Below are 15070 nucleotides of genomic sequence, written 5' to 3' on the forward strand. Positions count from 1 at the left end.
TAATATAGACCTCAAACAGAATATAGACCACAGACCCGATAAGTGATAAGTGATACTACACAAGACACCAACTCGAATAATAAATTATAATGCTCCACATAAGACAAAAAGTATGTCAAAACTCTCTGAATGGGATGTGGTTTCAGGATTCTGAGCGTGTGAGCCACACCCAGAGCTGCCTTGCCTGGAGCTGTGAATGACATCTGCAGTATCTGAACCCCGGAGAGTTGGGTGGTTCATTCTGGAGCTCAGTGTTTGGCCTTATTCACACAGCTATGTGCTCACCCGGACCAGATAGAAAAAGGAGGGGGATTAAGTGCTCCTCACTCCTCCCCTCTCCATTGAAAGCTTAGTGGCACACTGCAACAGGGTGCCATATACTTCTATTTAATGATTTCATTTTTTATACTATACATGTATACTTATGGGGAATGAATCCATTTTTGGGGTGTTTTTTATTTTTATTATTTATGATATTTTTTTTAGAAAGTGTAACTTACTATTTTACTGTCCAATTAGGGGACCTGTATGAGTGATATTTTGATTTCAGGTACAACAGACATGAATTCGTCCTTCCTGTGCGATAGACACCTCCCTCTCTCAACTGTTGTACATTGATTTGGGCCTTTTTTAAGTGGCAACATCTGAACCCCAAAGATAAATGCGATGGAACATTGATAAACTAACAGGGAACTTTGAAAGGAAAAAAGTCACAGATTTTTGCACAAAATTAACAATGCATATCAAAAAGTTGCAAATATGACAGAAAAATAGAGAAAAAAAGCATCTATAAATGAACCCCTGTATGTGTGAAAAGGTGGTCTGAAAAGTCAAGCTCACCCGTTCTTGTGATCTGTGAGATCCCCACCAATCAGCAAATTAGCTGATTAATGTGTTTGGAAGGAAAACTCCTTTAACAACCTTTTTTTATTTTGTTTCCACTTTTCACTTCCCACCTTCAGAAATCTTTAACTTTTTTCTTTTTCCAGAGCTGAGTAAGAGCTTGTTTTCTGCATAACACATTGTACTTGCTAGTATCTAATATTCCCTGCCCTGTTCTGGAAAGCAGGAAAAATACAAATGCGGTGACAGCCTAAATTGGAGTGATATAATCTAATTGTATTTAACATAGGAGAATATGTGAAATAACAAAAAATAACAATTGACAACTCAGCAACTCATGTTTTCAAGCCTCCCAGGATGCCATTAGCTCAGTTAGCTGGGTAAATGTACTGTGTGATGAGCTTTTCTTCCACTTGCCTTGGGGAGGTAATTAATATCACCTTGTTCTTATCTACAATATATAGTAGAGCTTTGTAATATGGCACATTTTCTTGGAGCATTCTTTTCTTTTCTTCTTTTCTCTCCACTTCCGTTGCACCATGAAGATGTCCAGGAAAATTTAGGCCCTTGTGTTTTCTGGATTTGCTGTTGACACCTTCCTAAATGGGGCATATTGTCCATTCACTTATGTGTCAGCAATTTAGTTAGCAGAGGTCTGCCAGATGTAGTGAAGGGTCTGGAACTATGTGGGCCCTTTTAACAACAAAGGCTTCAGAGAATCCAGCATCAGTGAGCAGTTCTTTGATTCATCATTGGTTAAAGTTGTCAGGAAATGATCTCTCTCCCCATTCCAGCTTGCTAAAAACTTTAATATTTTGCTGGTCCTGGTGCAGAAGACTTACATCTAACTGTACCTCATTGAACTATCCAATGGCATCAATTGCCCAAAGCATCTGATCATAGACTTACCGGAGCTCCTTGTGTGTCCTTTTATATATCCTTTGATAAATCGATGATTTCACTCCTTTCCCAACTATGTTCCAAATTCTTCAGTACACTTCCACACAAACGGTATTTGGATGGGAATAGATCGCTATTCAGACAGTTTTAAGCTGCGTTTTCTTGCATCCTGTAGCCAAATAGTGTACAGCTACTATAGAAGAGATTAAGCAGCAGATAGGGTAGTATGTTCAAATATATGGAGTTTATTTTATTAAAACATACTCACAAAATAGAATAAAAACATGCGCATATAAAATCCACCATGTGGACGCCAGACTCGCTAGTTCGCCCGACCCTGGGTTTCGCTACCACGGCTTCTTCCGGGGCGTTGCTGACTAGTAACCTCTCAATCTTTTTATACCTTACACATAGCACAATTACTGCCTTCCATTCTATTATAAAATAGATACATCAGACCATTTAGCAACTATTTAGTATACATACAATATTAATAAATAAAAAATAACAAGAATGTTCTACCAGGAGAAAAATAAAATATCTGTTGTTACACAGCTTTATCCAATCTAGTATATCCCAAGACTTCACACCCTCTTCCCCATATTGTAGACACACCCCCCATGTTCAATGTTTAACCCCTACATGGGGGGTGTGTCTACAATATGGGGAAGAGGGTGTGAAGTCTTGGGATATACTAGATTGGATAAAGCTGTGTAACAACAGATATTTTATTTTTCTCCTGGTAGAACATTCTTGTTATTTTTTATATATTAATATTGTATGTATACTAAATAGTTGCTAAATGGTCTGATGTATCTATTTTATAATAGAATGGAAGGCAGTAATTGTGCTATGTGTAAGGTATAAAAAGATTGAGAGGTTACTAGTCAGCAACGCTCCGGAAGAAGCCGTGGTAGCGAAACCCTGGGTCGGGCGAACTAGCGAGTCTGGCGTCCACATGGTGGATTTTATATGCGCATGTTTTTATTCTATTTTGTGAGTATGTTTTAATAAAATAAACTCCATATATTTGAACATACTACCCTATCTGCTGCTTAATCTCTTCTATAGTAGCTGTACACTATTTGGCTACAGGATGCAAGAAAACGCAGCTTAAAACTGTCTGAATAGCGATCTATTCCCATCCAAATACCGTTTGTGTGGAAGTGTACTGAAGAATTTGGAACATAGTTGGGAAAGGAGTGAAATCATCGATTTATCAAAGGATATATAAAAGGACACACAAGGAGCTCCGGTCAGACTGTTTTATTTTTACTAATTGCTAGATGTGGGATCCATCTGTGACTGTTTGGCAGCTCCTATAGGGGATAGTGTGCATCACAAAAACACTTTTTCTTTTGATCATAGACTTGTTTCAATGTGAACTCCCCTGCACTGTCCCTCCACATCTAGTATTTTTTGATGTGCTTGTGTTGTAATAGGGGTATGCAGAGAGGATGCTCATCCTCGGTTGTGACTGTAGTCTGTAGCTAACAGTGTCTTGTATAATCAGAACTACAACTGGGGTTCAAAATGCTTAGGTCATTCCTACTCAAAACTTAGGCCCACCTTGTTGTTTTATCAAGGCAGTAGTTGTGGAAAAGATTGCAACTCAGGTACATAAAGGGCCTCAAGCATAGGGCACTAGGTACATTTTAAAAAAACCCTTTACAACAGGTAGCACCAGGGATCTAGACACAAGATACCCTCTTCACTTCTCTACTCTTCTCATTCTCTCATTCATCAGGTCCCTGTAGGCCAACAGTAGGAAATCTGGAGCATACTAGTGTACTTGTTTGAAAAACTGCTCATCCATATAGTATGGCAGATGGTGAAGCCAGGATTGTGTGACTGCCAGCTAGACCTTGCACCCATTCCAATCAGTAAGAATCATACCTCACTGCACCTCTATCTAGTTCCTAGGACCACCAGTAGAGGAAGTGAGAAGAGCACAATTACTGCTTATTTTCTGTTTATTTTTATTAGCACTAGTATTCATTAGTTTTTAGGATTAAGTGTAGGAAATGTATACAACAAACAATTTTTCTTCTGATATGCTGGACATGTTTAAATAATGAAGGTCATGAATTGTGAATATAATAACTTTTTGATACATCTTTCCGTAATACTTATGGTCCTTAATCTTCTTTTAGACTCTCATATATTTTCATGAAGATGTGGTACTTATTTTCGCAATGTTTCTTTACTGCTAGATTGATCATTGTTAAAACAGGTCATCTAGGGACAGCAATGGAGAACATATATGGAAAAGATTCAGAAATATATGGGAGTAAGATTGGACTAAAAAACAAAATGGAAAAGGTAAGGGTTGCCTGGTTATGATAAATATAAGGTAATTGATAACCATGTCAACATGATTGGGGTTCCTAATGGTTTCTTTTATGTTTCATTTTTTGTTTTATCTCTCTCTATTTCTTTTTTTCTTTTCCTTCCGCTCCTGGCGCATTGAATGGGAGGGGTTGGGTGGGTTTTCCTTCATGTATTATTATTATGGACAATGTAAACATTTATTTACATATAAAAACATTGTATTGTATGATATTTTGTACGTGACTAGGTATTTCTTTTTATTTTTTTGGAAAAAACAAATAAATATTTTTACAGGAAAAAATAATTATTTCCCTTACATCCCTTCCTCATCGAATCCCTTCCATTCTTTTGTTGAACTTGATGGACATGTGTCTTTTTTCAATCACATATACTATGTAAGTATGAATGTAACTATGTAAATAGCATTGAAAACATTTTCCTTCTGTTGTCTGTCATACATTCATCTGATCTGTAGGAGGAAACTCTGTGTGATTGGCACCTTCGCATCAGCACTTGAGACAACTATACTACAGAAACTGATGTGCAATATATATAATTACACTTACTCTGTTTGCTAACATTGTCGGGTGTAATTATCCCCTATTCTCCAGAAATGGATTCTTTCATTTGTGATCATACATTTCTCCAGTCACTAACAGGCTTTTTTACTCCATCACATACTATACAGATAAAAGGTTGATTGTGATTGCAATTCTATAAGCTCTGATCATCAGCAGTACTCCTAGGCTGTAAGCTGTTTGAAAGAGCAAATTGTGATCAAAATTATCATGAAAAACAATTCCTTTAAGTTCAAAAACAATTCCATTAAGTTCCCTGGAGTCAGATTGCAAACAAGGTCTGACTCCATGGGAGAAGCTGCATATACATCATTTAAAGGGGTATTCTCATCTGGGCATTCACATTTTATTTAATTTATCTGCCACATTCTTTCTGTAATTTATGTAATTGGATGTCATGTTGTTAACCCCTTCCCGACGCGGGTCCCGGTGCATGGAGAGGGCTCGCGGGCCGAGCCCTCTCCATAGCTGGTAAGTCTTTGCTGCATATTGCAGCAAAGGCTTACCGGTAACACCCGCGATCGGTGCTAGCACTGATCGCGGGTGTTTTCTCCGCGATCGCCGCCGGCAATGCTGCCGGCGGCTTCAAAGAGATGGCGCCGCATGGGCGCCGCCATCTTGTCGTGGATCGCTGCTCCCCGATGACGTCACAGGGAGCAGCGATCCGTCGCCATGGTAACCTCGGGTGTTCCGAACACCCGAGGCTACTTCGTTTTAACCCATGCATTACAATGTGCTAATTGCACATTGTAATGCATGGGGAGTAAAATCCACATATACTGCCATACTGTAGTATGGCAGTATATGATAGGATCGATCAGACTACCTAGGGTTAGAGTACCCTAGGGAGTCTGAAAAATAGTAAAAGTAAAAATAAAAAAAAAGTTAAAAAAAAAATATATATAATAAAATAACCTAAAAATTCAAATCACCCCCCTTTCCCTAGAACTGATATAAAAATAAATAAACAGTAAAAATCATAAACACATTAGGTATCGCCGCGTCCGAAAATGCCCGATCTATCAAAATATGATAATGTTTTTTCACTATGTTTAACCCCGTAACGGAAAATAGCGTCCAAAGTCGAAAATGGCATTTTTTTGCCATTTTGAAAAATATAAAAAAATTAATAAAAAGTGATCAAAAGGTCGCACAGTCCCAAAAATTATAGTAATGAAAACGGCATCAAAATTCGCAAAAAATGACACTATCCACAGCTCCGTACACCAGAGTATGAAAAAGTTATTGGCCCCAGAAGATGGCAAAATAAAAAAAAAAATTTGTACAGGAGGTTTTAATTTTTTTAAATGTATGAAAACATTATAAAACCTATACAAATTTGGTATCCACGTGATCATACCGACCCAAAGAATAAAGTAGACATGTCATTTGGGACGCAGAGTGAAAGCTGTAAAATCCAAGCCCACAAGAAAACGTCACAAATGTGGTTTTTCACCATTTTCACTGCATTTGGAATTTTTTTCCCGCTTCCCAGTACACGCCATAGAATATTAAATACCGTCACTATGAAGTGCAATTTGTTACGCAGAAAATAAGCCATAACAGAGCTCTTTATGTGGAAAAATAAAAAAGTTATAGATTTTTGAAGTTGGTGAGTGAAAAATGGAAGTGAAAAAACTAAAAAAGGCCAAGTCGTTAAGGGGTTAAAAAAGATATATACATTAGAGGACAATTTCCCAGTAAAGTAGCCATGTTTCCCTTAGAAATGCGATAGCTTTTCTTGGATACGACCACCGCTGCTGGAGTAATTGCTCAAAGAACCAAATTGTTTATTCATATGAAATGTCTGGGAGTTACTCCATGTCCCACAGCAAGCCTGTGGTAATGAATGTCGAATCTAGGTGGTTGGGCGCCTCAATAGCACCTGCGAAGACACTGTTGCCGGAATGCGGAGGTGGTCGTATCCAAAGATGACTATATTGTTTCTAAAGGAACAACTTGGCTACATTTATGGGAAATAATCTCCAGACAGGAACATTTTTAATAACATGCAATTGAAAAAATGTATATAAATGACTGATTAAATTAAATGTGTTTAATTTCAATAATACAATGCTGTCTCACTACTAGTACCAATAGTGCCAATATGAGAACTATTATAATACTAGCACCATAGTATACACCTTTTTATTAATCATGTCCTAGATTATTATTACCAGTGGCATAAAAATATTACTACAACGTCATTACTATCAAACTCCCAGACCCTATATGTATTGTCCAACAAAATACAGTCACACATTTCTGCATTGTTGCAGAATATCTTTTTATTACAGTATTTCAGTCAAGCTGGATACAACAATCTACATAAAGGTAGATTCCCCCAGACGAAGCCGTTTCCGGGCGAAACACGTGTCGGGGTCTTTGCACACTGCCAACGGTCTGTATGTGATCCATTTACCTATATGCATACTATGTGGGTTTCCCCCTTACTCAGTGCAATATATACCTTTGTAATTTATATTAATCATTTTTGTATTATTACTAGCTGCCTTATCGTGGCATGTTAGGGAACCCTTGCTGCTATATGTCATAGTTTACTACTGGGTTTTGTGCAATTCTTTCTGTGTGTTGCCCTATTTCTGTTTGTCATTTAATATACCGTATATACCGGCGTCTAAGACGACTTTTGAAGACAGAAAAATCTTCTGTCTTCTCTGGGGTCGTCTTATACGCCGGTAATCGTCTTATACGGCGGGTCCCGGTGCATGGAGAGGGCTCACGTGCTAGCACCGATCGCGGGTGTTTGCACAGCGATGGCTGCTGGCAGCCTCAAAAAGAAATTGGGGTGCATACTCACCCTCCGTTGGCCCCGATGTCCGCGCGGATCATCTTCCGCGCAGTCTTCATTCTTCTGCTGGGCGCCGCCATGCTTTTCCCCGGGGCGGCGCCTAGTATGACGTCAGCAGCGGCGCGTCATACTAGGCGCCGTCCAGGGGAGAACAATGGCGGCGCCCGGCACGAAGTTAGTGAAGACAGAAGACGGGCGCCGAAGCCAGAAGAGGACCCACGCGGACATCGGGGGAGCAGCGCTGCAGGTCGGGGCCACCGGAGGGTGAGTATATAAGTTTATTATTTTCTATTAATGCTGGGCTGGCTGGATATTACTGGGGGCAGTGCTGTATACTACTGGGTGAGAAGGAAAAAGACAAAGAAAACAACCGAAGAGGACGGCGCCTCGTGTGATAACGTTTTTTAACGGTTTCTTTTAGGTGAGTGATAGAGGGTGCTCACCTGGTAGCCACTTGGCTAGTAGCATATATAGAGGTGTAGGGAACTAGGTTACCCTTGTTGGTGGATCCTTCTCAGGTTACCTCAGCAGCTTCCCAAGCGCTCCAAGACCGGTATCCGTTGGAACCGTAAGTACAAGAGTATGGGTAGAGGAAAAGGTTGGCGCTACGGATGGGTGCGCTTGTAACCCAGAGAGTTTTTACCACAACACAAATTGGTGTATAGGCTAGGTAGGTATTTATTATAATAAATGGTTAAAAACTGGTCTCAAACATAGGTAAATTGGCAACGTGTTTCGGGGGGACCCTTCATCAGGCCAATACTATAAAACATGATAACAAACAAAACCACAAATAAATGTATAAAAATATAAATAAGTACAAATTGGTTCACCTATGATGTGTCTACTTATAAAAATATATATGCGAAAAAAGTGAGAAAATGAACATAAGTGGTAAAGAGATAAGCCCGTGCCTAGAGAATCTTGAATGGATGCCAATATAGTTATAGTTATAGTTGTAGTTATAACAGGTGGCAGAGGTGCATCAACAAGAGTACTGAGGCTATACGGGGTGAAGAATAAGGGCAGAGAATACTTACAAAATACAGCGTCCGGGGGGACCAGCAGGAGCTGTTAGTGTAGAGCGCGCTGCAGCGCCGACTGACTATAAGCAGTACGGACGCTGGTAAGCGCGCGAACGTCGGATCACGAGTGCGCATGCGCACTGTGTGTTCAGCGGCCACCGCGAGGTGGCGCGTGCGCAATGGTGGGGAGGATGGTTACCGAGGTGAATGTGTGAGTAGCGCTTAAGTGAAAAATGCTGCGCCGTATGAGCCTAATTAAAGTGATGCACTGTCAGAAAAGGATCAATGAGTATTATAACAACAAAAAGTACAAAATGGAATTATGGGAAATGTAATGGAAAATGGAAATGTCTAGTGCAATTAGGATGAGCAGCAAAGAATAGATATGATCAATGCATAAATAAATGAATATATAGATACAGATAGATGTGATGATGCACATGGAGACAGAAAGAAAAAGGCATACATGAGTATTGCACGGGATGTACAATGGTATATAATAAGTAAATAGTAAGTTAATAAATAGATATATAAATAAATAAATGTAATAATGCACATAAAGAAAAAAACATATGACAATACTGCACAGAATATATATAGCTAAATAGTAGGTAAATAGAATATGTACAAAAAAGATAAAATATATATATAAAAACATCAGTATACAAAGGATCAGTGTATTAGGATAAAATACCACAATGGTTTATAAAAATGGCTAAGCCTAAAAATATATCGATTAGAGTAAGACGATAATCTTAATAACAAAAATCGAGGGGAAAAGGTGGGAAGTTAGAAAATGTTTTCAAGTGATTCGTTCAAGCCCGCTGGCGTCAGAGTTTGGAGTTTAAAAATCCAATACATCTCACGTTTGATGAGAAGACTGTATCTCTGTGGAGTGGATTGTGGGATATACACTGATCCTTTGTATACTGATGTTTTTATATATATATTTTATCTTTTTTGTACATATTCTATTTACCTACTATTTAGCTATATATATTCTGTGCAGTATTGTCATATGTTTTTTTCTTTATGTGCATTATTACATTTATTTATTTATATATCTATTTATTAACTTACTATTTACTTATTATATACCATTGTACATCCCGTGCAATACTCATGTATGCCTTTTTCTTTCTGTCTCCATGTGCATCATCACATCTATCTGTATCTATATATTCATTTATTTATGCATTGATCATATCTATTCTTTGCTGCTCATCCTAATTGCACTAGACATTTCCATTTTCCATTACATTTCCCATAATTCCATTTTGTACTTTTTGTTGTTATAATACTCATTGATCCTTTTCTGACAGTGCATCACTTTAATTAGGCTCATACGGCGCAGCATTTTTCACTTAAGCGCTACTCACACATTCACCTCGGTAACCATCCTCCCCACCATTGCGCACGCGCCACCTCGCGGTGGCCGCTGAACACACAGTGCGCATGCGCACTCGTGATCCGACGTTCGCGCGCTTACCAGCGTCCGTACTGCTTATAGTCAGTCGGCGCTGCAGCGCGCTCTACACTAACAGCTCCTGCTGGTCCCCCCGGACGCTGTATTTTGTAAGTATTCTCTGCCCTTATTCTTCACCCCGTATAGCCTCAGTACTCTTGTTGATGCACCTCTGCCACCTGTTATAACTACAACTATAACTATAACTATATTGGCATCCATTCAAGATTCTCTAGGCACGGGCTTATCTCTTTACCACTTATGTTCATTTTCTCACTTTTTTCGCATATATATTTTTATAAGTAGACACATCATAGGTGAACCAATTTGTACTTATTTATATTTTTATACATTTATTTGTGGTTTTGTTTGTTATCATGTTTTATAGTATTGGCCTGATGAAGGGTCCCCCCGAAACGCGTTGCCAATTTACCTATGTTTGAGACCAGTTTTTAACCATTTATTATAATAAATACCTACCTAGCCTATACACCAATTTGTGTTGTGGTAAAAACTCTCTGGGTTACAAGCGCACCCATCCGTAGCGCCAACCTTTTCCTCTACCCATACTCGTATACTACTGGGGGCTGTGCTGTATACTACTGGGGGCAGTGCTGTATACTACTGGGGGCTGTGCTGTATACTACTGGGGGCTGTGCTGTATACTACTGGGGGCTGTGCTGTATACTACTGGGGGCAGTGCTGTATACTACTGGGGGCTGTGCTGTATACTACTGGGGGCAGTGCTGTATACTACTGGGGGCTGTGCTGTATACTACTGGGGGCTGTGCTGTATACTACTGGGGGCAGTGCTGTATACTACTGGGGGCTGTGCTGTATACTACTGGGGGCAGTGCTGTATACTACTGGGGGCTGTGCTGTATACTACTGGGGCAGTGCTGTATACTACTGGGGGCTGTGCTGTATACTACTGGGGGCAGTGCTGTATACTACTGGGGGCTGTGCTGTATACTACTGGGGGCTGTGCTGTAATAGTAATGTTGTTGTTGTATGCCTTATGTTTATGAGCGACAGTTTTCCTGCTGTATACCTGCATGTCATAAGAATTTACATTAAAAAAAGGACCATGTTAAATTCAAATGTTTTTTTTTTTAATTTTTACCGGTGTTTTGTATGCGTTTAAAAGGGGTAAACTTATACGGCGAATATATCTTAAACTCTATATTTTAAACAGGAAAGTAGGGGGGTTGTCTTAAACACCAGGTCGTCTTATACGCCGGAATATACGGTATGTGTACAATAATAAAATGTAATGAATTTTTAAACCACAAGGTTGTCTCTCAAAAGAATTCTTTTTTCTGGCTATTTCAGTATGTGAGTTGTTTCTTTGGGTGGTTTGTGATCAGCGGCCCACTGACCACACCCCCTTTCTTCCTGTTGGTGTTTAATCTACATAAAGGATTAATTTCCTTTGAAAATTTGTAGAATTTATTTATTTTTTATAACAGGAAAAACTGTGTACAAACTTTTCTGCAGTTTGGTGAATCAGAGGCCGCTGGCTGATAAAGAGGTCCATTTTTATTCCCCACAGAGTCATGCACCTCCTACTAGAAGCCGCAGCAGCAGCCAGTTCAGCTTTCTTGACATGATGGAGCAGTTTGTTAATGTGCCACAACAGGCTCAGGCAAGTCAGCAAATCATGCCCCACCTTGGGCAGATGCCCCAGCCACACTTGCACTGTGACATCTACAGAACCCTGACTACATAGCAGAAATGCCTGGAGGAAGCGCTTCATTCAGGAGGAAAGGAGGAGAAGTTACAGCAAGGAGGAAAGGTCTGAAATCGTTCCACAAGAGGAGCTTTAACCTGAAAAGAAAGCTGTTGTGGCATTTTAACAGTCGGTACTGGCACCGCTCGCGGGTGTTACTGGTAGGGGTCCGTGGTTTGAGTATCTCATACAGATTTTTAAAATTCAGGTTCATCCGAGAATTTTTATGTGTCCTCTCATCACTATTCAGGATTTGTTTTATTATATGTTCTATGGTCTGTATTCTTAAATTTCATCTCTTCTGAGGCCTAGATCAGATCATCTGGTCATTAATCCATACTTTATTTTTTCTTTTGGTCTATAGCTTTATTTATTGTCTTTTGGGGTCTTTTTCTTAAAGGAAACCTACCATTTAGAATGGTAGGTGTAAGCTGTAAGTACCGAGCACCAGCTCAGGGTGAGCTGGTGCCGGTACTTACTTTCGTTAGTGTTATAAACTGCGGTATCGCGGTTTTAACACTTTTTAAACTTTAGAGCAGGAGAGGCGCACGCAACATCTCCGCTATTTCCTATGTAGGCGCGCGCACGATCGTGCGCACGCAGCGCCGAAGCCTCTCCTGCTCTAAAGTTTAAAAAGTGTTAAAACCGCGATACCGCAGTTTATAACACTAACGAAAATAAGTACCGGCACCAGCTCACCCTGAGCTGGTGCTCGGTACTTACAGCTTACCCCTGCCATTCTAAATTGTAGGTTTCCTTTAATCATCATTTGGTCTTTGTTCTGTGTCCAAATCTATTATTTGGTCTGGTTTCTATATTCCTTTAATATAATTGTACATCTGGCCTTAGAGTATGTACTCTGATCAAAACTTTGGTGTGGATTCTGCATTGTTATATTTTCTCTGGTTTGGTGAGTGCTTTATTTTTTATTTTGTGATATGAGGTTTTTATTCTGCTTTATTACACAGAAACGAAAAAAGCGGGACTAGCACACCTAGGATGAGTATAATGAGGGTCAAGGCTATACATATAAACTATGGAACTCACAAGAAAACAGAAGTATGCCAAAGGACCAAAAAAGGTAAAGTATAAACAACTTTTATTGATATATAAATAACACCACAACACAAAAAAAACATAAAAACATTTAAAAGTGTGAACAACACACAAACAAACAATCCAGCATGGGGACCTAGCATGTGATAGTGCTGGTCACCCCTACAAACCACCAGTTCCCCCTCCTGAAATAACGCCCCCTAGCCGCACAAAATCCAGAAATGTATCTTATAGTGGATGAGATATCCAGTGTGTGTGGTCAAAGCTCATAATCCCAGGAGAATCAGCAAAAAGTAACCAGCAATCCTTCAACAGAACAATCTATAAGCAAGTGCAATGAGGTATATGTACAAGATGGATCCACATATCTACCTGCTGCAACCGGGATAGACGCAAAGGGGAGGTGAGGGGAAGCTGGGGCACACAGCCCCACGCGTATCGCCACCCAACTGGCTTCCTCAGGGGGGCACCCTGAGCGGCTAGGGGGGTGTTATCTCAGGAGGGGGAGCTGGTGGTTTGTAGGGGTGACCAGCACTATCACATGCTAGGTCCCCTTGCTGGATTGTTTGTTAGTGTGTTGTTCACACTTTTAAATGTTTTTATGGTTTTTTTGTGTTGTGGTGTTATTTATATATCAATAAAAGTTGTTTATACTTTACCTTTTTTGGTCCTTTGGCATACTTCTGTTTTCTTGTGAGTTCCTTTATTCTGCTTTATTGTCAGCTCTCATTTGTATCATCATTTATCATCTTTCCGAGTTTTGTTTTCTTCATTTCTCTGACTTTGTTTAGCTTTTGTGTTTGTTGGGGTGTATAATCTTATTTCCTATTTGCTCTGGGTCTGTAATGTTCCTTAATCAGAACTCTCTGAATGGGTCCTGTGTGCAGGTTTCTGAGCATGTGTGACAACTAGGTTTGGCTTTCTGGGAGCTTCGATTTACAGCTGCCTTGCATTATCTATTCCCTGGAAGCTGGGAGTTTTATTCTGGAGCTCAGTGTTGGGCCCCTTGCACACAAAGTTATTTTTTGGCCATGTGCTAGCCATACTGTAATGTTTTTACATGGCTATCACACAGCCCCCTTTGACTTGGGAAATACGGTCATCCATTTGAATGGCTGTATTTACCACCACAGCATTTGTGAGCCGCACTGCAAATCTTATCTTTGGACCCATCCTGCAGAGCGGCTGTTTATCTTTCAATGGAGAGGGGAAGTGTGAGGAGCGCTCATTCCCCCTCCCTTCTCCACCCGGCTCTGTGATCCAGCCCTGGGCAAGCACACAGCCATCTAAATGCAGCCTGTACCCAGAGATACCATATGCCCTCAGGTGCTCTTAGGAGATATCAGCCATGAGCAGCTAGAGTTCTCCCAACCTTCAAGAGGGACACTATACTATACTATTTTTTTAAAAGCTAATGTTATTTATGGATTTTAGCCCTGCAGTCTCTATTGTTATCTGCTCTTGAAGTTCCAATCAATTACTGAGTAAAATAACAAAACATTCCCCAGTTGATGAATCATTAGGAAGAAAAACAAACAGCAACTAAATATAGCAAAAAAAACAGTGATTCACCTTATGTACAGCCACATACATAATTCATCAGCTGCACTGTAACTAACAACTCATTATTGCTAATTTACACAATTAACTGGAATTGTTAATGGTAATTGGTGACTTATCTACTGGTGATAAGTAAATAAGTGCTTAGTTGTTTATTTAACCCTTAGGGATGACAAACTGCCAAATGTATATTAAAATACTTTAATAATAATGTTCCAAATGCCTCTCAAGATTCTTGTTCTCTTGGCCAAAACAGAAGTTTTCTTTGAAAGATGTTAACCCCGTATTAACCAATATTAACCATGAATGAAGTGGGCTCACAGGTTGAACCCTTTCCATACAGGATGGTTGACTGCATACATTTCTGGCACCTATTGTAACATGCACAAGTACAAAAACAATATTGTTTTTTTTATTATTAGTTTCATGTGTACATTCAGTTTATATGTGCAAACATATATACAAATTATACATTTAGACATAGAAAAACCTTTTTATTTCTATAACAAATATAACAATACTTAAAGGAAACAGGGTTTAATACAAACAATACACACTCTTCCTCTCTAAGCATCCCATACAATTTCTTATTAATTCTAAGTGGCTGAAAAACAAAAAAGACAGAAGTAAGAATGGAAGATTACTTCCTTATTTATTTAACATCAGGATTACATAGGGATTAAACTCCTACATCTGCCATTTTTTCTTTCTATATTTCCATTGTTTTATGTTTTAGCTAGGGAAATTTCATAATGCATCTGCATTATATTT

General features: G+C 39.4%; 1 long non-coding RNA gene across 1 annotated transcript in view; it reads left to right on the forward strand.

The window, feature by feature from the left end:
- The window catches only part of LOC140066057 (uncharacterized), a 41920-nt gene extending 30157 nt beyond the window's left edge, over positions 1 to 11763 (forward strand). Inside the window, exons 3-4 of the long non-coding RNA XR_011848093.1 lie at positions 3957 to 4065; positions 11507 to 11763. This is a non-coding gene — a long non-coding RNA (uncharacterized lncRNA). The remainder of the gene's footprint in view (positions 1 to 3956; positions 4066 to 11506) is intronic.
- Positions 11764 to 15070: the final 3307 nt, after the last annotated feature.

Source organism: Engystomops pustulosus, chromosome 6 (assembly GCF_040894005.1).
Source record: "Engystomops pustulosus chromosome 6, aEngPut4.maternal, whole genome shotgun sequence".
Lineage (NCBI taxonomy): Eukaryota > Metazoa > Chordata > Amphibia > Anura > Leptodactylidae > Engystomops > Engystomops pustulosus.